At 41.7% G+C, this 27,642-nt stretch overlaps 1 protein-coding gene and 1 long non-coding RNA gene across 2 annotated transcripts in view; one reads left to right on the top strand and one right to left on the bottom strand.

Moving 5' to 3' along the window:
• Positions 1-20,561, bottom strand: part of PIP5K1B (phosphatidylinositol-4-phosphate 5-kinase type 1 beta) — a 282,047-nt gene extending 261,486 nt beyond the window's left edge. Inside the window, 1 exon segment of the mRNA XM_033123070.1 lies at positions 20,056-20,561. The gene's annotated coding sequence lies outside the window, so the exon portion shown is untranslated.
• Positions 20,562-20,656: 95 nt separating this feature from the next.
• Positions 20,657-27,112, top strand: LOC117032162 (uncharacterized). Its single transcript, XR_004424689.1, has 3 exons — positions 20,657-21,092; positions 23,682-23,825; positions 24,623-27,112. It is a non-coding gene; the product is annotated as an uncharacterized LOC117032162 (long non-coding RNA).
• The last annotated feature ends 530 nt before the right edge of the window (positions 27,113-27,642 follow it).

Genomic DNA, 27,642 nt, shown 5'->3' with positions numbered 1-27,642 from the left:
AATCTCTTCGTACCCCATATAAATGTTACCCTTTTGCCCTCAGCACCTTCCAGAACGCTTTGCTCATAAAAAGTGAACGAAAATAACTTTTACTTAATTCCTACTGTTTTTCCCCCAAAATAAGACCTAGCTGGACAATCAGCTCTAAGGCGTCTTTTGGAGCAAAAATTAATATAAGACCCAGTCTAATAATAATATAATATAATATAATATAATATAATATAATATAATATAATATAATACTGAGTCTTTAATATAACATAGTATAGTATTGTACAGTATAGTACAATACAATATAATGTAATGCTGGGTCTTATATTAATTTTTGCTCCAAAAGACACATTAGAGCTGATTGTCTGGCTAGGTCTCATTTTCGGGGAAACTACCTGTGTTCCATTATCTCAGTTAATCCTCTCAACAATCCACTGAAGTAAGCAAGATCACTTCATTTTAGAGGCTCTTCTTTGCTGGGCAAAGAGACTGTATCATCTTAGATCTTGTCCACTGTACACAAAGCAATGTCAAGTTTACCTCACCTCACTTTCCCCCTGCAAGAGACACATCCTATCCAGGCATCAGAAGTATCAAAAATCATATTGGTGGAACAGATACTCATAAACTGAGGTTAAATGGAAATACGATTTAAGTTTTACACATCAAAAGTTCTAAAACGGCCTCTAAGAGTCTAAAGCAGCACTCTGAACATGACATATGACCTTTGAAACTAAATTATCATACATATTAAAAAGGATCCATAGACCTGTGCTAAAGGTAACCTTCTTTAATAGTGATAACTACAGAAGTCATATGGCAACTTGTTAATGATTGAAGGGTGAGTAAGGAGGAGCAGCTTTCAATTAAGACTGCAAGTTAAGTGCCCCAGTCTGGCCCTATCTCAGTGAAAAGAGGAGATATACCAGGAGGAACATCCTAAATTCAAGGCAATCAAGAAATCCATTATTCCTTTTGCTGTTTCCATTCTGATTGATCTGTATTTGTATACACTAAATACATAAAATGGGTGGGACCCATTTAAAGGACCCAATCAGATCCTTGGAATTTACTGTCTAGGTTCAATACAACCTGATGTGACAAGCCCAAGAGTTTTATTTTCAACATAGTCCAGGTCAAATTCCATTCCCATGACTTCTTTGGGTTTACTGAAATTCTCTGCTTTTCTGGAATTTAGTTGTATATGCTAGTACGCGAGGTGTGATATCAGTGGAGAATTAAGAAATTTGTTTTTATTAGTGGAATTAAAAAAAAAAATTCTAACTGGACAGGGACTGTGAAAACAGATCTAAAAGTAATTTTGAAGTAATTTTTTAATCCAAAAATAAATCTCATCTGCTAATATGGCTCACTTTTTGGGAACGGATGCCAGTTCCATTTAGGCTTGAAGAGTATTTTTCCATTACCCTGTCCTCACCAGGCCGTGTTGGTATGCAGTGCTGCAAATCTCGTTGACCCTGCTGCATATTATTTTCTACATATTGTGATATCCTTTCAAATGTGAATTATATTCTCTTACATTCTTCATATCATATTCATACATAACCAGATATACAAAAAAAGGTAAACAAAGTCATTAGAGCAAATCGTACAAAAGTACTCTCTGCTTTCTCAGTGTACTTGATTATAAACAGTCTTTCATAATATGGGATCTTTTTCCCCAGTTATTTTACATAGGCTTCCCCATAGTATCTTATCTGCAAATAACAGTACATTGTTATGAGCTAATACAGTTTGTTTGATCATTATACCACATGGTAGTTAACAAAGCTATTTTTAGTCTTTCATTATTAAAATTCACATTGTTCTAATAAGATGTTTTTACCCCGAAAAGAGAAATTACTGGATCAAAGGGTATATTCAGTATAGTGGCTTTTGTTAAATACTGTTGGTACCCTTCAGGAAGCATGCAATAATTTGAATACTACCAATCATATGCAAATATTTCCAAGTCTACACAGCCATACCAACATTGCAACTTATCGTATTTTTTTAAAAATCTCAATTTACCGCATTGTACTTCTTTCATCGTTATTATGGATAATTAATTTGCACACATTGGTCTTATGTTGTAAAAATGATAGTATTTAGCCTTTGGCCATTTATCCAAATAAAGACTAGTTGTGACATCATTATCTACGTGCCTTATATATTCTGCATACTAACTTGTATGTGTGCATATACAGATATTGGTATGTCTCTTATTTCATTGCTTTTCAAAAAGTGTTAGTTTTATTAGTTCTAATGTAATTTCTTAAAATAATTAAACCTCTTAAGAAATTATCTTCCTTTTATATTTTGGATAGAGATTTTTAATAGCTCTCAGAAATAAACCAAAATATACTTTATCCTAGATAACAGAAATTAAGGATTTACTTTTACTCTTCAATAATCATTTATTTAAAAATATATATACCTTGAGTAAGCAAATTTTAAAACGTCCTTATAAGAAAAATATTATAAAAAGATGAACATTTTTAGATACTTAGTATCTCTATCCAAATATTTCAAACTCAAGGTAAACCTTTCCTTCAAAATTCCCCACCTTTCCTTATGCACCATCTTCACACCAGTTTCATAATGTATTCTTGCAATTACTATTTTATATCTAAGAATGACAATTTTTTTAATGGTGGTTAGACATATTAACTTCACTAAACACAGGAAGCAATCAGTGACAGTGCCATGAATTAGCATCTTTGTGTAGCCACAACGTAGCTACTGCCCCAGCCAATAAATCACCTTTCAGGAAGGTACATGTTAGTACGGTGAATGCAGACACTTCCCTTATTCAAAAAGGACCTGACTTCCCTAGCAGTTCATTCATTCAAACATTCATCGACCAGCAAAATGCTCTCAGCTTCAAAACTCTTCTTGAAATACTGCTTCTTCATGAGATTCAATGCAGGACGTTCTTGTTGCTGTCCTTTCCCTTCTTTCAACCCTCTAATGGCTTCTCGTCACACTGGAAATAAAAAAAAGTCACTACCAGGCTTATGAGGCTCTACTTGCCTTGGCCTCAAGTATTCCCCTCCACTGCGTCAGCTCTGGCCATTTGCACAGAACATCAAACGGGCCAAAGGAGCTCTACCTCAGGACTTTGCAATTACTATTCCTTCTGCCTGGAATGCTCTTCTCAGCGTAATTCAATAGACAGAATAGTTCACTTCTCCACGTCATCTAGATGTGTGTTTGTTGGGAAGTGTTTGCATCCCCCGCAAATTCCTATGTTGAAACTGTAACCCCCTGTGGGATGGTATTAGGAGGGATGGCCTTTGAGAGAGAACCGGGTCATGAGGGTACAGCCCTTGTGAATGATATTAGTGCCCTTATCAGAAAAGATGAGAGAGCTTGCTTCCTCTGTCTGTGCGCTGGGCCACGTGCGGATACACTGAGAAGACAGCCATCTGCAAACCAGGAAGTGGGCCCTCACCAGACACCACACCTGTTGACACCTTTACAAACGTTTGCTGTGTAAGCCACCCAGCCTGTGATATATTTGTTACAGCATCCCAAGCTAAGACAATGTTCATGGTTGCTGTTCTCAGAGAGGACTTCCCTGACTTTGCGTTCTAAAATAACACTCTTCCACCACCACTGCCATCACTCCTCCCCTTATCCTGCTCTATGTTTTTGTCTACAGCATCTTGTACTAACTCATACATGTATTTTTCTTTATCATTGGCCTCGCCACCTAGAAGGGAATAATCCTAGTACCTACAACTGAAATATCTGTTGAATTATGAATGAGCCAAAGTTAATTACAATAGTCCCCCTTATCTGCAGTTTCACTGTCCATGGTTTCAGTTACCTGTGGTCCAAAAATATTAAATGGGAAGTTCCAGAAATAAACAAGTCATAAATGTTAAACTGAGCACGGTTCTGAGTAGTGGGATAACTTCTCGCACCATCCAGCTCCGTCCTGCCTGGGATGTGAATCGTCTCTTTGCCCAGCATTTCCATGCTGTGTATACACACTCACTGCCCGTTAGTCCCTTAGTAGCCACCGAGGTCATCAGATCAATTGTTGTGGTTTTGCAGTGCTTGTATTCAAGTAACCCTTATTTTACTTAATAAGGCCACATTCACATAACTTTTGTTACAAAGTATATTGTTATAATCCTTCTACTTTAGTATTATTTATTGCTGTTAACCATTTACTGTATCTAATTTATAAATTAAACTTTATCATAGGTATGTAGGTATGGGGAAAAAAATTAGTATATATAGAGTTTGGTACTGTCCATGGTTTCAGGCATCTTGGAATGTATCTCCCGTGGATCAGGGGGAGCTAGTGTACCTCTTTAGGAGATAGTCTCGGTAGACAAGTCATGTCACCCTGGGATTAAGGGGCATGCACTGTGGAGTGTCACACCCATCGTTCTACCATGAGACATAACATTGAATCACAGCTAAGAGAGACGGCCCTGGGGTTGGAACTCTGGCTTTGAAACCTGGTTGTGTGGCCTCCAATAAAGTACTTACCAGTCAGCTCCACGGTTTCCTCACTTATAAAATGATGACCATAGTACCTATAATATTAGTGAATATTAAACAAGTTAATGTCTGTTTATTGTTTACAAAGTACCTGGAATGTGGTAAACACCCAAATAAATGTTAGATAATCATCAGCAATTACTGTTATTTTAGAGCCCCTCCTATCTTTACACAGCGTCTTAAACATAGACTATTGCATTAGTATTTTTTATTTTATACTATTCAGCTCTTACCCTCCACCCATTTTAGTCACTTCATGTCGCTTTTTATCTTTATGTTCTAATTACCAATATAACAACGATTTACTTTCATCAAAAAAATGCATGTAACAAGGTAATAAATGATATAGAGGACTTTGTGAGAACAGCCATTTCTTGATTTTCCTGTTCCTGCCACTAGTTGCATTCTCCCAAGACAACCATTCTTAAAATTTTCTGGTTTGGTCTCTTGGTGGTTATCTCCTTAATACTTGATAACATGTTTAAATCTCTCCTTCTAGATTCTGATCAGGGACTTTCCTCCTACTATTCCACCCGCCCAACCCCGTCCTCCACTCAGAGGTTGACTTATGATTGTTTTAATTCCTCTGTTCATAACCATTGTAATTTTAAGTACTCAAATCTTCATTTGTGTTTCCAACAATTTTTTTAAGTGATAAAAAAAGACTACACAATTCTTTATGTAAAACATTCAATGCGTGCTACAAAAAAAGTTACTAGAATTAATACACGAGTTTAACGGCTCACCAAAGAACATTTAAGGATGGCAAATAAACACATGAGGAGATGCCCGATACCATTAGCCATTAGGGAAAAACTATTTAAAACCAAAATGGGCCACCACTATACACCTATTAGTATATCTACACTGAAAAAGACTAACCATTACAAAGTGTTGATGAAGAAGTGGAGCAACGAGAACTCTCATGTGCCACTGGTGGGAATGCAAGATGGTACAGCAACTCTGGAATTGTGCCAACTTTTAATGACTGTACCTTGCTTCCCATTTTAAGAGCTGAGAGAGTAGCACATCTCTCTCTGCTTCCATATCCCACCTGCTGTCAGCTATGATTTCACTCTGAGAAGGTTGCTACCATTTGCAATCTAGCCTTCAAGCAAAATGAAGTCCGCCATACTTAGGTCATCGTCTGACTCTAAGGACTGAACACCAATAACCAGCACCCGGACGACAATGATTATGCCACTCTGCTCACTGCCAGGCTAAGTAAGGAAGTAAGATTTGGGTCTCTTATTCCGGGTCCAATGTTGATACTACAGATCCAATGTTGTGACCCCTATGCCAATGATGTTAAACTCTGAGTTCCCCTCACTTTTGATCAGGTGTTACCTATGTCTTTTGCTCCAGCCACACCACTCTGCTATTTGATACAGGTCATCAGATGTTCCTATAATTAATTGAAGTTTTCATTAGCATTTGAGGAATGTGCAGTTAACCTCAAATGACCTTAAAGATTCCACAGGTGTTAAAAGTGCTTTCTGGATGACTTCTAGGAGCTTCTCTTAGTCCATCTCAGTAGGAACTAATTGAAACACTGACCATCTTTGCATGTGAGGCATAGAGTTTGGCACTCTGCGAGGTATGATAATGACAACCACAAACTGTACAATCTAAACTGAATAAGCAATGAACTTGTTTAATACACTGAGCATCATGTCCTAGTTTGGACTCGATCGTATGAATTATTTGTGACCATCACCGTTCCTTTCCTTTCACAAGCAAACATGAGTTTTGCTTTCTTCAACAAACCTCAATATCTAAAATCCATCTCTTTTTAAAGATAAAAGTTCATTGCTCTCCTCTCCTTATCTATGTTGAGGGTATATTTAAACTCTGGAATTCTGATCACAACGACTCTGGCAAAGCGTCCCACTTGTACCCTCGGCCTCTGGGGATAGGGGAGGAGAATTCTTCTATGGGAACCTCATCAAAGCAGATGTCACATGCTTTGCTTCAGACCCCCTTACTCAGGACCGATAAAGGTGGCTGTCTGGAGTCTGACCTCCAGCAATTCTGATGAAATAAATTCTCTAATGTGCATGATGCTTTTGTTTTAAGGACCTCAAAGGCCATCTCTCTTATTGGCCTCACAACATGCTTTTGAACTAGTCTAGGAGCCAGTGCATAGATTCACATTCCCCAGATGAGAAAAGGCACACATGAGGTCAAGCCACTGGACCAGAGGTCACCAAAGTGTCAGGAGAGGGGCAGCATAAGCCAGAATTTCCGCTTCTTGGATCAGAGCTCTCACTGCATCCAGACTCAGCCTGTGTAAATGTATGCAAAGTGTCATTTAAAAACAACAGGAAGTTTGACCCAATGAAACCAGGAGATAAACTCTGCTCACAATAAGCAATAGTAGAGGAGCTGCCAAAAGATATGTTCTCTTCCGCTGAAAGTTTCAAATAGTGAGAATGATAAATGACAGAATTCTGCATGGGTTTTGTGGACCTGTGGGTTTTTCTAATATTATTATTATTATTTTTTTAGTGAAAAATAAAACATTCTAGCTACAAACACATTGCAAGCAGGCACTTTCTATTTAGTTCAGGCATATCAGCTGATATACATCCTTACACAGCTTTGAGTTGTTCATGTTGTAGCTTCATTCTTCTAAAGGAGAATAATCAAAAAGTAGTAGGAGCAGCAGCTAGGTAATGTGTAGAAGACACTGTAGCTGAGAGGCTGGGTGGGAAACACAAAGTAGGAGAAGACATGGTCCTAGCTGTCAGGAATTGAGTCTGCTTAGAGATAAGCGGAGAACAAATGAAAAGTCAGCTTTAAGGGAAAGCTCCACAAGAGTCTTAAGAGCAGGAATTCCAAACGGAACGTGTGCCTGATTTCTCTGGGCAAGTGTGGGGATCAGAGAAACCTTCCAGAACAGTGACATATACGTGGTGTCCTGAAAAATATGATGTTATTTCTTTAAATAGAGAAGAATATGGGAGACGATTCAGTAAGGAAAAAAAAATGAACTATGGAGAAATGAAATTGCAACTGAAGATCAGGGAATGATGCTGTTCTCAGACATTTGCTCTTCTTAGCCTACAAACCTTTTCAGGGAAGTCTCATTTAATCCCATGACTTTAAATGTTGGCGAGAGAACATAACACTCTGTGTCCACCATGGGCCTGACTCCTTACATTCACACTCATATAGCTTCCTTCTAGACCCTCCACCTGGATGTCCGGCAGGTAGCTCAATCCCATCTCCTCCTATGGTTTAAATCACTGCTCAGAGAACAATGACCGTAACACAGCGTCTCCATCACGGACCTCTCTCCTTACAGCTGCACTCCACCTGGACATCCCATAGGCATCTCCAGTGCAGGTTCAAAACGGGATGCATCCTCATCGCGTCTGCCACCATGTACATGCTGTCGCTTCCCAATACACTCTCTCAATTGATCGTCATTCTCCAATCTCTCCAGTTACTCAAGCCAAAAGCCAGAGTCGTCGTCTTCTACTAATTCCAATTCCTTAACATTTGTATGAAGGAGCCCCATGTCCTATAAAATCTCCCTCCTCAATCTCAAGCCTGCTTCTTTCCCGCATGCCCACTACCTTGACTCAGGAGGCTCCTGTCTCCTGTAATTAGTCTCCCCGTCTGCAGCCGCTTTCCCCTATCACTCATCTCTCAGTCTACAGCCCGCGCCACGCTGCTGATGCAACATAAAACGTGAGCTCACCACTTGTCCATAAAAATCTCCCAGTCGTTGCCTCATCGCCGACAGCAGACAGTTCAAACTTCTCAGCACATCTGACAAGAGGGCCTGGTCTGGCCCCAACAGACCCCTCCAGCCCCTGTCTCCTTCCACCCACACCACTCCTACCCATCATCAGATTACACAGCTCCAAACTCACTAAGAACCTGGATGTCGTCATGCCTTTTTATGTGTTGTGCCCGGTACAGAGTAAGAATGTAAGAGGCGGCAGTGGCTATCACTGCTGTTCCACTACGAGGACGACCATCAGGACAATGCTGCTCACGATGCATCGTCAGCTAGGTCCAGACTGCAGATGGCCTCATGGACCAAACCGAGGCACTGAGATTTCAGGTACAGTAAAGCATCTGAAGATTTGGGGGCACGGTAGTGACAAAATTCTAACCTCTGGTATTAGTTATCATACATGATTAGAGAGGACAGAAAAAGAAGGTATGGAAGCTATTTGGGAAGCAGTGACAATAGTCCCGGTAAGAGGTGTTAATAGAGGAAATGAAAGTGAGAATAGAGAATATTTTTTTTTAAATTCCTAAGGACTTGGTATCTGCACAGAAACAAGCAAAATTAAAAGACTGCTAAAATACCAAAGGTAAAAACTTAGGGTATCTGATAAACATTTAGAATTTGGGGAGGAAAATGGATTCAGGTTTTGAAAAGGTGACAAGTATGCGTAAAGATTTCATGATAGAGGTATTTCTCATAGAGGTAAGAGTTGGGGTGACAAGTCAGATGAGTGGCTAAGAGAGAGTGAGGCATGAGTTATTAAATTAGTCCACACATTACGGGCCCAAAAAGCAAGAGATGGAAAAAAAGACTAAAATATGGCCCTGAGCAAGGCTGCTCGTTAGTGAAGTAACTTGAAGCCATGGGCGGCTAGAAGCTAGAGGCTGTTGACATTTTTAAAAGGGGAATACGATGTTGAAGAAGAGACAGTTGTAGCTTAAGACAATGATTCACTCGTTCAACAAATGTTCATTGAGAGCTACATTTGCGCTGGACATTTTTCTAGGTGCTGGGAATGCAGGAGTGAACAAAACATAGTCCTTCTCCCTGTGGAACTTTACTTTCTAGAGAAGGAGGCAGACAGGGAAGGAACCAATAAAAATGCACCATCAGGGAGGGTTGGTGACCATCTCCGAAGATGCTATTGCAAGGGGAGGATAGCTAACACTCAGTTCCAAACTGCTTCCAGAAGTCTTCTGACATATGTGGAAATGATTGTTCCTTATATAAAGTTTGCACAGAGTGAAATGACGCATCATGTTGACATTATAAGTTGCCACGTAGGAGAGGGAGTTTCTGAGAAACTGCAAAGCTAAATAACGAAGCCCAAATGTACACAAAGCTTAAGAGCTGAATTTCCATTTTGTTTCCTATACACAAACATAAACAAAAGTCATAGTTCTCTCTTAATCCTTAGCATGAAAGACCAATTTCCCATTTATTCCATTTCCCATAAATCTTTACCACACTGTCTAAACTACATGTCTTGGGAAAAACAATAAAAGGGCATCATTTTAAATATAGTTTACCAAAGTAATAATGTTATTGTTTTGTTTGTTTGTTTCCGTATAATGAATTTATAAGCCTAAGAACAGTCTGGTTTATATCACTCCTTAAAAATAAATTAAAGTTTTCATATTCATTTTACTTGTTTTATTGTGGGTATTAAAATTTGTCTTCCAATGGAAAATGGACATCAGGATTCTTGAGGAAATTTTCCATGTAATTTCTCCAATGGAAAGACAAATAAATACCTTTGGTAATCTATAACCTCTCAAGGCATAAAACACTAAAAATGACACTATCACCAAATCACCCATAAATTACCACTCTGTTTAAGTTAAATAAAAAAGTATATGAAAGTGTGCTTTAGACCATAATAAACACATAAAAATTTTATATATATAAAAAAAAACCCATGAATATCTCAGTCTAAAAGGTAGCACTTTATTTATTTGAACAACCCAAAAATAGGACATAAGGAAAACAGGCTCTTTATTGGCCAATGAAGTAAGTGACCGAGAAAGAACTAAAGCTTGCTTGCTTTACAGATAGAACTTTTGAGGCCCTCCCTCAAAAACTGCTTTTTTTTTCTTTTTCTTTTTCTTTTTTTTTTAAAAAAAGATCAATTTCAATGCATAATATGAATCTATTTGGGAAACACAATTCACACAATATGGGTGTTACCTGGCTCCCAAGGTCACAACAGATTCTCAATAGCAAAAACTGAGTGAAGGGGCTGTCACGGCTGAAAGTCACAGAAATAGCACCCCACCCCCAAAATCAAGAAAAGGCAGATAAGATTTTTAAAAAATAGCGAAGTGGGGCCAATTGGTTCAGGGGTAAGAGTCTTACATCCTGAATGGATCTGGAAGCGATCATTTTATTACAGCAAAAAAGACACACTTTGTTCTATATGACAATCTTTTAAAAAATAAGAGAAAGTTGTGACAACTTTGGGGAAATTTTCTTTACAAAAATTGGCTATAACAAATTTTGACACTTAAAGGAGCACGAAAACCCTTGGTAATCAGGACATTTATTCTAGAACTAAAACAGCCTGCCCCAAAGTTCTGAGTAACCAAGAGTTCTCTAAAATCCTTTCACTGTGTGCTTGAACAGCCAATTAAAAGGAGCAGGCTTGATAACTCAGAAATGTCAGGCAGGACAAATATTGCTGTCAAGTTGTTCTCAACATATTTTTAATGTAGGGTTTTTCCCCCCTACAGTATTTAGGTTCTTGCTAAACTAAATTAGTATGAATTTTAGAGTGCACATTATATGAAAAAATACAGACATGGCACAGTTGAAAGGTCATGTGTCATTACTGTAGCTTATTTGTCCTGTGTAACAAACAAGGCGGCCTTAGAGTTGCTTTCCCCCACCTCTCTCAGATGTCTACTCTACAAATTTCACAGTGCTTCCTTGACAGAAATGTAAACTTTGCAGGGGGACCCTCTTGGATTTGTTAACTCACACCCCTCTGTGAAGACACTGGGGTGGAAAGAGCACTGGATGAGGAGTCATGGTCAGCTTCTGAACAAAGGCACACCTCTGGCCTGAGCTACTGAGGGGACCAGAGATTCGATTCATGCTTTCCAAGTTTCAGGTGTCAGCCCATCTCTGGGGAGTAAAGTCAATTTGGCGGATCACGACCAGTGTTTGGTAGAGGTTGAGGTGAGAGGGAATGTATCAGAAAATACCAGAGCATGTCTCATGCAGTACAGCTCCAGTATTGTTCCAGGAAAACTTTATTTTGAATATATTTATTATTTCTATGTCTATGTCTATACTGAGTTACAGAGTAGAATGTGCTTCTTAAAGGGCACTGATGGTTGTGCGACAGACTGAGTGTTTGTGTCCCCCCAGCTACGTATGTTGAAATCCTAACTCCCAATGTGATGGTTTTAGGAGGTGGGACTTTTGGAAGGTAACGAGGTCATGTAGGTGGGGCCCTTATGAGTAGGATTAGTGCCCTTATAAAAGGGACCCCAGAAAGCTTCCTTGCCTTCTTTCCCACCCTAAGAGGATACGAAGAGAAGTTGGCAGTCTGCAACCTGGAAGAGGGCTCTCACCAGAACCCGACCAGGCTGGCGCCCTGATCTCAAACTTACAGCCTCCAGAATTGTGAAAAATAAATTTCTGTTGTTTATAAGCCACCCAGTGTGCAGTACTTTCTTATAGCAGCCCGAAATGACTAAGACCGTTTGGTACGTCTCTTTTATTTACAGTTCAAGGGACACTGAGTAACTGGAAAAGCCATGTGCAAAGATTAAATGCAAGTTTAGCTCAGGCTAATTTATATTAACTGGTTTCTACCGAATCCTACAATCCTGTTTCTTATTCCATCCTAAAGATACCTAGAACTTTTAGCCTCCAACTAACTCCTTCTTCAACAACTGCTTTCCTCTTATCTAATTAGCAGTTTTTGGTTCCTGTTTGAAGGAGTTCATTCCAAGGATTCCCAGAGCACTCTAAAACCTTAGTATTTGGGGTGGGTTGAGCAGGTCCCTAGGACCATGCTGCCACTCTGGGATCTTTATCCTGTGCCTGTAAGAGCAGCCAACTATAGCTACAACTGTGGGCTTGACTGCACTCCAGAAGAGCAAAAGCATTGGCATCGAATGCTCTTTGGAAGAGGAAGTCCTTAGAGGTTGAGCAAGAGTTCAAAAGGCCACCAACCTGAAGAGCCTCAGGGGCCAGAATGTGTCGGCTTCCGTGAGGGCTGGGCTGGGTGTGCGAGGTAAGGTTCCGGCCCCGAGAGTCTAAGGGCCTCTCCACCCATCTCAACTGCTTTGCTGCAGTATGGATGATGGATTAGAGGAAGGCCAGAATGGACTCAAGAGCCCAGGGAGGCTATGGCTAATAAATTAAACGAGCAGAGAGATAAGAAGCTGGACTAGGATAAAATCAGCAGAAATGATGAGAAGCAGATGGATGGGGAGATATTCAGGAAGCAGAATAAACAGAAATGGGTGATGGATGAGATGTGGTGGATGAAAACAATGGGGTCAGGATGGCTCCCAAGTCTCTGCCTTGTGTGAGATGGTGGTCAGCGGTACCCATCACAGAGCTGGGCAGCCCTGCAAGAGGAGCAGGTATGGAAAGAAAAGAGCACGATTCTGGTCTTGGACATGTAGAATTTAGGGTGCCTTTCAGATATCCAAGTACAATGTCAATGATGTAATCTAGAGCTTGTAGATATAAATTTTAGGCTCCTTTATGTTTCCCTTTTTAAACTCTTCTCCCAAAGCTACATTTCGAGGTGCAACTGCATGAAGCAGAAAAAAGAATGTGGGCTCTAAAATCAGAAAAGCCAAGGTTTGGAACCATTCCTTACTGGCTCTGTGCTCAGGACATATCTAACCTGACTCAGTTTCCATTTCCTCCTCTATCATCCAGGATGCTACAGCCCACCTTCAGGAGCAGGGTGCAGACAAAAAGAAACAGCCCTTGAGAAGGGCCCGGAATACAGCACATTCTCAACAAAGTCGAGCCAGAGCCATGTTCATACATGTTGGATGCCCTACAGCACCTGCTACTGTCCTGGCCCAGGGGTCCATCAATACCTAGTATATTAAACTGACTTGAAATATTCTGAGAATTCTCAGCAAGACACCATTTCCTCTTCCGAGACAATCACTAGCTCCAGAAATAATTCTTCCACCTGGTGTCCTACTGCAGCGACATCCAAACATAAATTATACCCGGAGCATGTCTTACCCTCATTACCCATGTACCCTGGCCTGTCTCCCAGTCCTGGGAGTACCCATCACTTGGCAGGGCCAGTGACTATCAAGAGCCTTTTTTTTTTTTTTTGTACTATCGAAAGTCCTAGATACCCAATCTAGTCATGTGCATTTGTTTTCTTGTGATCCATGCAGCTCTGAGAAACACCAAGATCGGTTTTACTTATTTCTGGCAGAGCAGGCAGATGTCACCCTGTCCACACACCCTGGGATTCACCCGGGAATACCAAGCACTTCAGGAGGGTAACATTTCCTGCCAATATTGTGCATCAGAATTTTCTAGATGACTGTGGACACTAAGGTTGCTCAGCCCCATCCCACAGTTTCTGATTCAGCTGGCCTGGGGTACAGTATGAGAATTTTGTTTCTAACAAGTTCTCAGGCAGAGCTGCTGCTGCTGGTCCAGGTGCCATACCTGAGAAGCTCTTCCCTGGTACTGGGATACTGACGCATCTGTGAAAGAAAAGCCAGCTGAGGTTGGAAAGTTTTTACCTGAAGTGTCACAGGATTTGCCTTGTATATTACCACCAGGGTGTCTTCATTAAGAATTATATGTTTATGATTTAGGTACCTTTAGATCCCAGTTTAACAGTTTTGGAATGTTTTATGTTTGATAATTTCTACTCATCTGTTCTCTACTCTTCATTTTTGAGTAAATGAAAAGGAATAACTCTTTAAAGATACTGTTTCGTACTCATGCCAAAATTTATTCACCTCCACAAGTGTTGTTTCCTCCTCCTGCAGGACTTGGTTGTCAATCTCATGGAACTGTCATCACTAGCTTTTAAGAACTGTCTTCACAGCTGACTCTGTTCACTTGAGTTAGCTTAACGGTGACTCAGCTCATCTTGACCAGATGGACGGGACTTACTGATTCACTCATTTAAAGGTTTACTGGGCACCTACTATGTGCCAAGCACTAGAGAAACAGTGTTCAAGAACCATGACTTTTCAAACCTCAAAAAGTTTATAATCTTGGGCTGAGTGTGAGTTTGGGCAGAGGCAGTAGAAAAACAACTGAAATACAGAAATGTAGAAGGATCCATTGTGATAAGTGAAGAAAACATATGAAGAAGATCCCTTCATGTCAGATGATCAGAGAGGGCCTCTCGAGGTGACACTTAAATTGATTCACTTAGAGCTTAAAGTCCATTCTGGGCTGGCGCCAAACTCACTACTAAGCCACCACTGGGTGGTTTGAAAATGGTTATCTGATACTTAAAAATAATAAAAAGAATAACACATTTCACACTCATATTGTTATTTTTATGAAGAAAAATAAAATCATTCCTACGCATGTTGGTTAAAAAAAGGTTGGAGGTCTAGTGGATAAATACCATTTACGATGAAAAATGAAGGACACTATTAAACTATTGTAACTAGTGTGCATGGGCCTGCCTGACATTTCCAAAATGGTCTGGAAAACAATAGAATCATCAGAATAATTATGAAACATCCAAGGTTTTGATGAGTGATTTTCATTTGGATGCATAAATTGTTCAATAAACATTTATTAAATCTAGACCACTTGCCAAGCATAGTGTGAAGTCCCAAAAATATAAAGATAAATAAAACATGATGCCTAACCTTTTCCGTTGACAAATGCCAGCTAACCACCTATAATGTGCTTACCACTGCCTCAGGCAGGACACAGCACTGCTTCTTTTAATTGCTGCTGTCCTGTTTCCTTCCTTTATCAACAGATGTAACGACCAAATGATCCAAAGATCATGACAGTACACATGGATTTTTACAAAAAGAAAGAAAAAAAAAGTGTGTATTGTTGAAAACCCACTACCCAACATGTTGAGTCTACTGAATTCCTTGCGCCAAGCTATGAGGCAAAGAAACACATTGTTACGGCTAGCTATACCCTGTCGTCCTCCCAGACCCCTTGCTCAGCATACTGAATGGCAAGATTTAAATATTACCTTTTTCTTACAAAATGGATGAACTTTCTATAGTCCTGTCTTTAGTCGTGGAACTTTAGTTTCAATTCACGTCAATTATATTCCCTGAGCCCCCATGCTTGGATTCCAACTCTTACCTGCACCTCAATTGAAAGACACACACGCCCATTTTTAGTGGGATCAATACTGCACAATGCTTTATATTTTACTGCAATTTCACAACCGACTTTCTGAAACTCCATAAGACAAGTCTCAAGAACTTACTGCTCACGCATTATGCGAACTCCACCAGACAAACTGCACACCCATTGTTTATTCAGCCCCATACACAACACAGAAGACTTTCTACAAGAATACACACTTGATGTTGTTGTCCATTCAAATATAGGTTTGTCTTAACTCAAAATGATAATACCAAGGCACTGCCAGCTGACTAAACATGGAACCATGACCCAATGATTACCAATGTTTCAAATCTTTCCAAGAGTAATCTAGTTTGGGTAGGATTCCTGTGTTTTCCTATATCCCTGTCTCCTTTATATGCCTCTGGTGTAGTTAGACAGAACTAGATACAATTGAGAACGAGATACACAAAATCAAGTCTGTTTTCCCTGGCCTAATCTTTTATACTGAAAGGAACCTGACTGAATAAAACATTTCATCAACAACAGCTAATTGTTTACTGGACAGTACACTTCAAACATTTTATCAATAGATTAAGTTTAAAATTTATTTTTAAAGAGAAAAATACTAATCAGAAGGCTAAGTTTCTCCCCTCCCTGATTTCCCTGGTATTTAGAAGAATGGCCATAGATAAGTCCAAAATGAACAGCTGAGCTACATAATGTGGAGTTCTAACAGGGCAGCTTCTGATAAAAGAAAAGGATTCCTTCCAAGTCCAGTTAGTGTACTTGATACAAAGTGAACGTGTTTCTGCCACAAATACATTTAGGACTTGGTGTTTTACAGAGTAACTAATGAAGACTCTAGCCATAGGGGAAAAAATTAGTTTTCCAGGATATTAAATGTTCTGACTCATCATTTAACAGAAGTACAAATACAATGAAAATTAAATGTATACATATTTATGACTTTACTGGCTGTATGACAGGGCCACCTTTGGCTTCTGGCTTTATTTACCAGGAAGAGAAGCTTGAAAAACCATACATTAGTATTTCTATTCAAACAGTACCCTGTCTCCAAGCAAAGTATTAATTTTGAGTCTGGTGATCTATATAAGCCAAGAGAAACATAGTGAATAGATTAAAAATGGACATTTTCTCCTTACTGGTATCTGTTTGGACAAGAAAATGTTTACATATAAGTATAAACCATTTAAAAATGTGACCCCTCACTAATAATTACTAGTAAACACAAGTCTTCTGTTAATCTCTAGGATATCTAAAAGTTAAAAACGAACCACCTTCACCATAAAACCCCTGGCACAGCTTTAAATATGAACCTGTTTAAGAATTCCACATTAGCCCTGGGCCTCCTGCTAAACATCTGTGCGACCATGAGCAAGTCGATTCATCTCTCTAAGCCTCAGTGTCTTACCCATAAAAGGTGTGAATGTCGAATCAGTAGTTAATATTTGAATTCTCTATCAGAAAGGATCATACCTTAATGTCCAATGGCTGGATCTGTCAGTAATGTTTAAGACCCATTCTAATTCTTTGTCAACATTCTTCTAAACATAGAAACACCACTTTTCAGTATACAGGAAGGAGGGATGGAAAGAGAAGAGGATTCTTAAAGGGAACAGAAACTAGGTTGGTTTTGTTAATTAGGTTCCCCTTTAGAAACCACGCGCTGATACTACCATCTGCTGAAATTTACTCAAATATGAAAAAAAGAGTGGTTGGTTTCTCCCTCTCAAGAAGTACTCTTTCTTTCATAAAACGGCACAAGTCGATTTCTAGACATGTATCTTTCCGTGGGCTACACATTACTAACGACGAAGGGATTGGGGGAGGCAAGCAAAAGAGCATGACACAAGATGACATAAGTCTACTGTTTACATGGAGAAAGAAAAACACGTCTTTATATGATGTATTCAGGAAGGAGAGCAACAATGAGCACCTGTACTTGCCAGCTTCAGGAGGCACTCCTCTTGTAGGTAACTTACCACATGGGTCAACAGATGTTAGGATTTACATGAAGAGATGCGTGTGTTTTCCTTAGGAGTGATTTCTTTCATCTCCGTCATCAAAAAATGAAGGTATGAGTTGACTGTCTGGAATATTCAAGTGAACCCTGACATGTATTTTAGGGTAGTTCAGCCCTTCAGAATATTTCCAAGTTAAATAGTAATACAAAACAGTATAGATGCTGAGCTGAAGTACACTTGGTATTTTCTTTCCCTTCATTAAGTGTTTTGTGCCAAAGGGGAGGGGAGAGGAAAGTCCAGGTGGAATAATTAATTAAATCCCTTTGTTAAGATAGGGTAAAAAGTCTTTTTTTTCCCCTGTAGAGAAAATAATACTGGATTACAAATATATTGATAAGCATTACAGAACGCTAAAAGTAGAAAGAGAGATAATTCAATACAAACCTCTTGTTTTCTATGTGGAACACTTAAGGCTCAGAGGTGATGATTTGGCCCAGGTCATATAGACAATTATAGTGTCAGAACTAGCACCCAGTCACCAGCAGGCATGCTTAACAGTCCTTGATGTATTGCAGCTCTGTGATGTGTCCTAATTGCTATCACAAGTGGAACAGTGGCACAATCCACAGAGCAAAGGACTCGACATCGGCAGCTCTGAGTTCTAGTATTATAAACTCCACTGGATTAGACATAAAACCATGGAAAACTCCCATCACTTGTCTAAATCTCAGTCTCCTCCTCTGTCAAGTGTGAACAGTAATTTACAGTGAGACTGTGCAGACCACAATAAATGCAGAAGCTCTGGCCACTGTAAAAATGTTATCCAAGTACAGAAACAGTACTGAGTGATGACAGTGGTGGTGGTGTGGGCTATTTTACAGAATCTTGCTGTGACTCGATTCCGGCCACTTGTTACCTTGCTAAGTCCCTGAACCTGTGAGCCTCATGTTCCTCCTATGAATATATGGTTAATAATCTTTGCCCTGCCGCCCTCAGAAAATGGTCAGAATTAAATGAGAACACTGAGAAGCATTTACAAATAGCAAAGCATTGATACAAATTTAAGGTATTATTAAATCCCTCTAGTCTTCTCACTTGGGACAAAAATGTAACGTAGTTTAATCATTCAGTGTTTAACAGTTTTCCTTCTCAAGTAAAGACATCATCATACATCAGTCTCAGACTTACCAGCTTTCTCACCAGTCCTGCTAAGTCTCCACTCACACTGCTGTACACAGAAGCCACCATTTCCCTCAGCTTGGGATCATGCATGAGGCTTACTCAACTTCCCACTGGCATGAACTTAGCTGAGAAAGGTGTTTTTTTCAGGGCCTCTTTTCAGCTGGAAATACTCTGACAAAAGCTTCCATGAACACTGTTCTACTTCATCACATTAGAGTGGTACTGAAACCAATCTCTCGACTTTTGTCCACTCCAACGACTGCAGAACAGCAGCCTTCCACAGGACAAGAGACAAGCCTGGGTGGATGCTGTCCACCAGAGGGGCAACAGGGCTTCCCCAAACCCATGCCCCGGAGGACTGATGAGGCCGCCGCTTCTTCTTTGCAGAAGACTAACACATTCTGAGGCCCAACGAGTCCCTCAAGGTTCATTCACCTTAGGGCTAGGACCTCCCGCAGGCTGAGAATGTCATCGAAAAATGGGGGGTATTTGTGGTGGGCAACACTCTGCCTTTCAACAGCATCAGAGTACTTAGCATTTCCTCGGATGAGAGCCCTGAATTCTATAGATGAAGATGAAATAATTCATCAACCTACCCAAACAACTTCTCTGGAACAGGTTTCTCCCCAACCAAGCTGGGCACCAGAGACAAGTATGTTGGGGGACGGGAGGTGGGGGAGAAGGAGATGAGAAATGACAACAGATTCATTTGCATAAATGAGCAGCGTTAAGCAGACATGTGTTGTCTTCTGTTTTGGCGACTCCTGGCAAACCCAACCCTGGCATTCTCCCGCTCGGTGGCCCCATGCTCCCACCCCCCGCCCAGCTGTTTTAGCGTCACATTGACGGGGTTGGGGGAGAGAAGCTGGGAAAACGCGTAAGTCTGTTGCAGCATTTAGGCTGGAACCATACCGCACCTGTTCAATCTGGCTCGGGTGCCAGAAACCACTAGAACACCGACTTGAAAGCCCCTCCTGAGATCCCAGGGGCGCCTAACAAGTTCGCCGCTGTTGAATACCGGCGGAGGGTGGTGGGAGATTTCTCCTGCTGCTGCCAAACTCAGCTCGTTCCCCCGAAAAGGGGAGGAGGCTCCTGCTTAAGTGAACCCATAATGATCCCCGAGTGTCACTGCAGCCCCGAAGATCGGGGTGGTGAACGGGTGGGTGCTCTCCGGCAGCACGCAGCCGTGGCCCCCGCGGAATGAACGTCCCGCTTCGGTAGCCACGCGCACAACGCGGACAAAGTGAGAGCGTAGAGACCGCCAGGATTCATCAGAGACACGGAGCCCCTAAGCCCGAGCCCAGAAGGAGGGCCCAGGGAGGAGGGGTCGGGGACGCGCAGGAAACTTACCTCACTCGGGCAGCATTCGGGCGCCTCCGCTTTCGAGACCAGTTGCGCCACAGTCCGCAAGTTACCGAGATGTTGTTGCTTCCCCGGGCGAAGGGAGAGCAGTGCAGACCCGGATCGCGAGGGTCTGCGGGCCAGGGGCGGGGCCTGGAGTAGCGCTGAAAGCTGGCAGGTGCCGGGGCCGGGGCCGCGGGGCCAAACTCGCCCGGACGCGCCTCGGCGGGGGCGCGCGGCTGTGAGTGTGCAATGCGCGCGCGCCGCGGCAAGTGTGTGTCCCCGCTTTCCCCTTCCTTCCCCGCCAGTCCTCCGGCCAAACTGAGCAGCGAGCGGCCGCCAAAGCCCCAGCCACTCGGAACTGCACCCCCGCTCAACGTAGCTTCGCCGCGTCGCGCTCGTGGGCCGGGGCCGGGGAGCAGCGGCGCCCCCGGGGTGGGGCGCGGGTCCCGGCACAGTGCGCGCCCGAGTCGGAGCGAGGGGCAGAGAGAGCAGGCGGCGCCGCGGCTGCCGCGGCTCGGGGAAGCTGCAGGCCCCGCCCGCCCGCCCGCCGCCCAAGCTCTTCCCCTTTTCTCTCCACCCCCTTGCTCCATCCCGCACGCCCTGCAGGGAAGCCAGACCGGTTTGCAGCAGCGGCGGCGGGAGCCTCCGCGGCAGTCGGACTGGGCTCCGGACTCAGTGCCAGGGGATACGGCGCTCTGTCCCGCCGCCGGTTACCTTGTACCGAGAGCAGTGCGGGGCGGGCCCCTGGATTGGGCATGTTCCGCCAAGGCTCCAGAGCTAGCCAAGGGCTTTCCGGCGGTTTCCAGAGTCCTGCATCCCGGTTAAACAGAGCTATGTTTGGGATAGGACTTCCCCCTTCCTTAGGTCGTTGAACTCTGCAACCGCTGGTCGCCTGCCCGTTGGACTCCGCTTGAGACGAAGCCCACACTTTAGCACAGGTGACCCCTCCACCAGGAAGGAACAGGTTAGGATTCCAAGGCGATGGTGTCTCCCCCCCTTTTAAGGACAGCAGGTGTTTCCAGGAAGTAAAATCTACCAAACAGGTAAGGGTAGGTGGGCGAAGGGGTCCAAGGACAGAGAAGGTTGGAGGGACATAAAGCGCGAATAGGCTGTGATGAGGGTGGGGGCTATATCCGACTAAGAGCTGTGAGTGGGAGTGGGACACTTGTCATCTTGACTGATGTCAGGCTAACTGCGGAGAGGGTAAGGGCCAGATCTAAAGGACTCTCGGAACAGATGCTGTCATGGAAGCTATCGCTAAATTTGCTTCATAGGAACTGAAAAGGTAATGGATCTCTCCTAGATGAATTGAAGCAAGTGGTATTTCTCACCCTTGTCACTCCCTTCCACTTTACTCTTGTTTAAAAAACACGGATGGAAAACGTGGCATACATTCTGTCCAAGGAAGACCAACATTTCATGGTCCTCATCCTTAGATATCGCTGGCTTGGTGAGCCAAAATGAATTTGTTTGAAACGATACTGCCGTAGTTCTCAGCAAATGAAACACCATTTTTCATCTTGAAATCGTTTTGTCCCCCCCACCTCCTACCTCGGGGAAGTTTTATGGTTTAATATCAGCTCAGCAATAATTCCTTGGTAACACGAATACCTATTATTCTTAGACTATTTTTCCAGCCTACTTCGTCAAGATGTGTCTGGCCATTACTGGGAGTTTCAGGGTCTGTGATTTGTGTCTAGTTTATTGTGGCATCCTAGATCTTCAAAGGTCAGAGCAGGAAACACACATCTAGTATAGCTTGCTCATTTTACACGAGAGAAAACGAAAACCCAAAGACATTAAGTGACCCAAGGGCCAGAACACAGGTTCTTTGACTCCCAATTCCTGAACAATAAATAACAGAAACACTAACAAAGTTCAATTTGGGGTCGATAGAGGGGGCAGTGGTGGAAAGAGGACCAGATCAAAGAAAGCTTCATCTGCCTGTGTAGGGGGCAGCAGCACACCGCTGCAAGTAGCAGGCTGGCTGGGCTCTGGGAACTGTAATCCCAGCCTCCCTTTCTCTGGTCCTCAGACATCCCAGGAGTGGAAAATGAATCGGCTTCCCTGAGAGGCAGTGATAAGTGAAAACGCAAAGTCAGTTCTCAATATTTCCTGGAATGCAGTAGAGGTGAGCACAGGTAAAACCACAGTGGATCAGAGGTGGTCACACACATTACATACAAATGCACACATGCATGTGTACACAGAGCCCTCCTTTCCCATGAAAAGCCTGAGTGATTCCCATCTGTAAAGCACAGATGCTAACAATCTTTGGTTTTCAGAGAGAGTCACAAAGCAGACTGACCACTAGCTATTTAGAGAGCTAACTCTATTAAACAGGATTCCAAACAACTCTACCAAGAGCCTTAAGATCATCATTACTGTGAATTAAGTAATGGAACACAGGACCATATAGTGTGAGACCTAATATTTCTTCCCAATTCTCTAAATCTATCAACAGGAATTTTGGAAAGTCACCCTCTATTGGAAATAAATCAAGATCAACATCACTAGCAATAGTGACTTGGCCAGAAAATCTGGAAGCATTTAAAAAACAGAAAATGCTCATCTAATTGTTTTACTTAATTTCGAGCATAATTCCTTCAGTTTATTCCAGATCTTAGTCCAAATTCTTAATAATGCTATTTATTACTTCCCTATGAGAAACATGCATAGATTCCTTATAGTAAATTTGATAGCATTAAGGACCCCAACTAATGACCTACCTTTATCCAGGTCCTTTCCCTCAGACTTTGCAGTCGCCTCCCACTCTGGGCTCACCCATATGATTTGCTTTGGCCAGTGGAAAAATAGCAGACTTGAGGTAAATGAAGCTTTGAAAAATGTTCATGCAACAATGAGATAACACTACACACCTACTAAAATTTCCAAAATCCAGAACACTGATAACACCAGACGTTGGTGAGGTTGTGAAGCAACAGGAACTTTCATTCATTGCTGGTGGGAATGCAAAATGGTACAGCCACTTTGAAAGACAGTTTGACAGTCTCTTACAAAACAAAATATACTCTTATTATATGATCTGGCAACCACACAGTTTGGTATTTACCCAAAGGAGTGGAAAACTTATGTCCATACAAAAACCTGAACATGAATGTTTATAGCAGTTTTATTCATAATTGCCAAAACTTGGAAGCAACCTAGATGTCCTTCAGTAGGTGAGTGGATACACTGTGGTGCATCCAAACAATGGAGTATTATTTGGTGCTAAAAAGAAATGACCTATCAAGCTATTAAAGACATAGAGTAATCTTAAATGCATACTAAGTGAAAGAAGCCAATCTGAAACGGCTGCATACTGTATGATTTCAACTATATGACATTCTGGAAAAGGCAAAAGTATGGAGAAAGTAAAAAGATCAAGTGGTTGTCAGGAATTAGGGGGAAGGAGGGGTGGACTTTGGGTGATAATGACGTGTCAACGTCGGTTCCTCAATTGTAGCAAATGTACCACTCTGGTGGGGATAAGGACAGCAGGGAGGCTATAGATGTGTAGGGGCAGAGGACATATGGGAAATTTCTGTACTTTCCTTTAAATTTTGCTGTGAACATAAAACTTCTCTAAAAAAGAAAGTCTGGGTTTTTTTGTTTTGTTTTGTTTTTTAAAGTTTGTGCATTTCTGCTTCTGGTCTTGGATTTCTGCCATCACCATGAGAACAAGCCCACTGGAGGATGAAAGACCCTGTGGAGCAGAGCTGAGTCATCACAGCTGAGACCATCCTTGATCAGCCAGCCCTCAGTTGACTGCAGAGGTATAAGCAAGTCCAATTTGAGATTGACCAGCCTTGGTCCAGATCAGTAGAACCACCCACTCAATACATAGATTCATTAGAAATAATACATGGTTGCTATGTTAAGCCACTGCTTCAATGACCTATTGCTGCATAACAAAACACCCCCAAAACTAGTAGCCAAAAACCACCACCACTTATTATTTCTCATGATACTGTGAGTCAACTAGACTCAGCTGGGTGTTGGCTAGAGTCACTCACTTGGCTGCATTTAGGTGGCCACGGGCATTGGGGCTGAACTGGAAGGTCTGAGAAGGCTTCACTCACACATCAGGCCCTCAGTCTGCCTCCACATGACCTCTGTCTTTCTATGTCACTAGCTTGGGCTTCCTTACAGCATGTGGTCCTTTTGGCAGGATGGTCAGACTTCTTACATGGCAGCTGACTTCTAAGAGAGGAACTAGACACTGCCAGTCTTCTTAAGGACTGACCTTAGAAGTTCTAGAACGTTACTTCTGTTTCATTCTATTGGACAAAGCAGTCATAAGACCAACCAGATTCAAGAGGAGAGGAAATAGACTCAACTTTTGGGTTGAGGGGCAGCATGTATGTGTAGGAATAAAAGGGCCTTAACTGTGGCCATTTTGGGGAGATTATCTCACCCATTAAGTTTTGGGCTGCTTGGTATACCACATCAGATAAATTCTTCTAAGCAACGGGACTTTGGGCTAGTTACAAATCCTTTTTGGACCTTTCTATGAAATGAGGGAGGTTGGGTTTCCCTAGGTTGTTAATGCATATTTAACTTTTTTCTTTAGGGATGTCTCAAGGGCAAACTGAAGTCCCATAAATATCCAAAGAGGAGTTGCCAGAGGGAATTTGTGGAGTGTTAGTCAACTATGGATACTTCTAGCAGATCATCTTCTATTTATTCTTCAACTAAAAAAACCTTCAAGCATCCACAGGGAAGGCATGCGTTGCCTCCATGGGCATGAAACAGTAAAGTACAGGCTGCATCCTTCACAACTCCTGAAGGATCATCTTTTATCACATTGTCTTCTCTTTCTAGAAACTTCTTTTCTAAGCAGACAAGAAAAACTAAATGCTTAGCGGACTCCCCCCATATAACTTGAGATTCTCATTTCAGAGTACCCTATCTTCTCTAATTTCAGGTTTGCTCTTAAGGTTAGCAAAGGCTTCAAAACCTCATCCCCAATTCTCTTCTTTCTCTCTTTCCCTCTGTACCATCCTCCTTTCTTCTAGCTTTGCGTTCTTTCCCTGCGCCATCTTTTCTTCCTTAATCCTATCCATCTCTTTGTCCCTCCTTCCTCTCAGGATTGGGAAGACTATTGAACGAGGAGTCCTAAGGCCTGCTTTCTCATCCCACTTCTGTCCCTGCAACAGTGACATCTGCATTCTCTCTGGGCTTCTGATTCCTTGGATTCAGATTCTTTTCATGAGGGTGTTAGATGAGATGCCCTGAAAGGTCACAAACACAGTCTGTGATCCTTAAACCCCTTCTACAACACACACAGTGGCAAGGCTCAGAGGAGGTTGAATATTAAGGACTCAGAACCCTTTAGAAGAGGTGTGCATGTATTTCAACCCTCCTCATACAATTCCCAATACCTCAGTGCTTTTATCCTAAGTTGTTGTTTTTTTTTTTCAATTAGAAACCATGTAACTCTACCAGATACAAACCCTACTTAACCTAATATGCTTTGCCCAGAGGTTGGTATCATCCTAGATCTCCTCAAGACTTGCTGATATTTACATTCTTCAGCCAGAAAGAACCTGAATACTGGAGACCCAATGTTAGCAAGCATTCAGGTCTGACCATAAAGAAGTTCTCCAGAATACCTGGTAATTCATCTAAGAAATATGAAAAAGAGCTAAAAAGTTTTCCCTAACAAATTCACACCAAAATATAAAATGATATACATTGAGATTATGATTACGTGAAAAAATATGCACATGAACCCTCCTGAAAGAAAATTAAAAATTAAACGTCTTGTGCTAGGGTGGGGGAAACTCTCAGATTTTTTGATGTTATGTTGTTTTTACATTAAAAAATACATATGCCATTAAAACTTCAAGTCTAATTTCCACTAGCCTATACCATCTGTTTTCTGTTTAGTTCAGTTACACCTTTTCTCTTCAACATTTTTTTCTTGTTACAAACAGACTCACACGCATACCTTTTCTAGGTGAATTTTCACTTTGCCCAGGAATTACAAAACTGACAGAACCTCAACAGGGTTTAATTTGAAGAGTGAACAGGAAGCTAGAGAATATGAGAATGGAGGGGAGGAAGAAGGGGGGAAAAAATAGAGTATTGGTAGGATAGCATAGAGAACCAAACTGCATTTCATAATGTACCATAAAGGCATATATAATGTATACACACGTTTTGTATATCAAGTCTGAACTTGAGCGTTAAGGAACACGAAAGTCAAAGTCTACATAAGAGAAAAAGAAACCCCCTTTTGGTTGGAAAGCCTGGTTTAAAAAGCTTGAAGTAGATAAAGGAGGCAGAAATGAGCAATGTTCCTCAAAACCTGGCAAAATCTATTGCAATTATTATAGCCTGGGAAATAGTGTGTTGAAACAACTTACCTAAAGTCACAACAAATGAGCCGTAGAACCAGGAATAAAACCCACGGCTGCCGTCTTGTATCTCCAGAGGAGGCGATGGTCAGTAGACTGTGCCCTGGATTCTTCATGACTAAGCATAGGTCTTTCATGCCATAACCTTCTTTATTCTAATATGTGAAATACTCAGTTGTTTTCTACCTCCTTGAAACATTGAAAAGATTTCTCATCAATAGTGAAAACATTTGACACCAGACAGATCACAATAAAAGAGTAACAGGTCTAGAAAATACCGAAAAATAATGGAACCTACAGGGAAAGCTGAAAGAGAAGGAACGGTAATGAATTCAACAAAGATAATTGAGTTTCCTAAATAGAGGCAATAACTGTCCACCCGAGACACCTGTATACCTGATGCCTTCCTGTCACCATTTTGGGAAGGGCTCAGGTGCTTACAGTGAGTGAATTTAGCTCTGCCCTGTATGGAGTGGCAGCTTCCAGGGCTAAGACTGGAGTTTCTCAGTTTTGTTTTCTGAAGGGAAGTTGTGTACATGATGCTAATGACACAATGCTTGTTGAAGAGAAGTGAATGTTAACTTTAGTCAATCAATGAAGCTCCCTTTAAGATTTCTCAAGATCCCTGTGACACCTTACCATCTGAATGCACCAGGAAGACAGCACGGATATTTGCTTTTACTTCTCAAAAAATTTAGGAACTTTCCTAGACTTACGACCATTTAGGCAGAACCTTACTAGCAAGCCTCTCCTCTTGGTAATAGTTGAATTTCAATGCTTTGCTAGCGGAATGGAGCTCTCATTTTGACAACTCTTTAAAGATATTGTCCACAAGCTGTCACAGCAACCTAGAATATTTTGCTGGGGTGGGGGATAGAAAAAGGAAGTATGTTAATCAGGGTATGCAAACTGATATTTGCTTTTACTTCTTCATACTCCCTTCAATACTCAGCGGACTAATACAATAAACTTGCATTTTTTTGTTCATGTCGCTGTTCAACATGGTTTGGTGATAGGGTTAGCTTCATATAGTCCTTCAAGGAACCCTTGCTCCTTCTATCTGTGGCACCATTATTTTCAACGTTTGGCCTCCAAAATCCCTGCTGAACTGGCAGAGAAAGCAAAGGATTTAAAATGCCAGGTGTAGAAGTGGTGAATTTCACATCCACCCACATTCCACTGGCCAAAACTCAGGCCATGGTGCTACCTAATGGCAAGGAGCCTGGAAAAA

Source organism: Rhinolophus ferrumequinum, chromosome 12 (assembly GCF_004115265.2).
Source record: "Rhinolophus ferrumequinum isolate MPI-CBG mRhiFer1 chromosome 12, mRhiFer1_v1.p, whole genome shotgun sequence".
In the NCBI taxonomy this organism is placed as follows: Eukaryota; Metazoa; Chordata; class Mammalia; order Chiroptera; family Rhinolophidae; genus Rhinolophus; species Rhinolophus ferrumequinum.
Note: the sequence above shows the minus strand (reverse complement) of the source record. Positions and strands in the feature narration are given on the sequence as shown.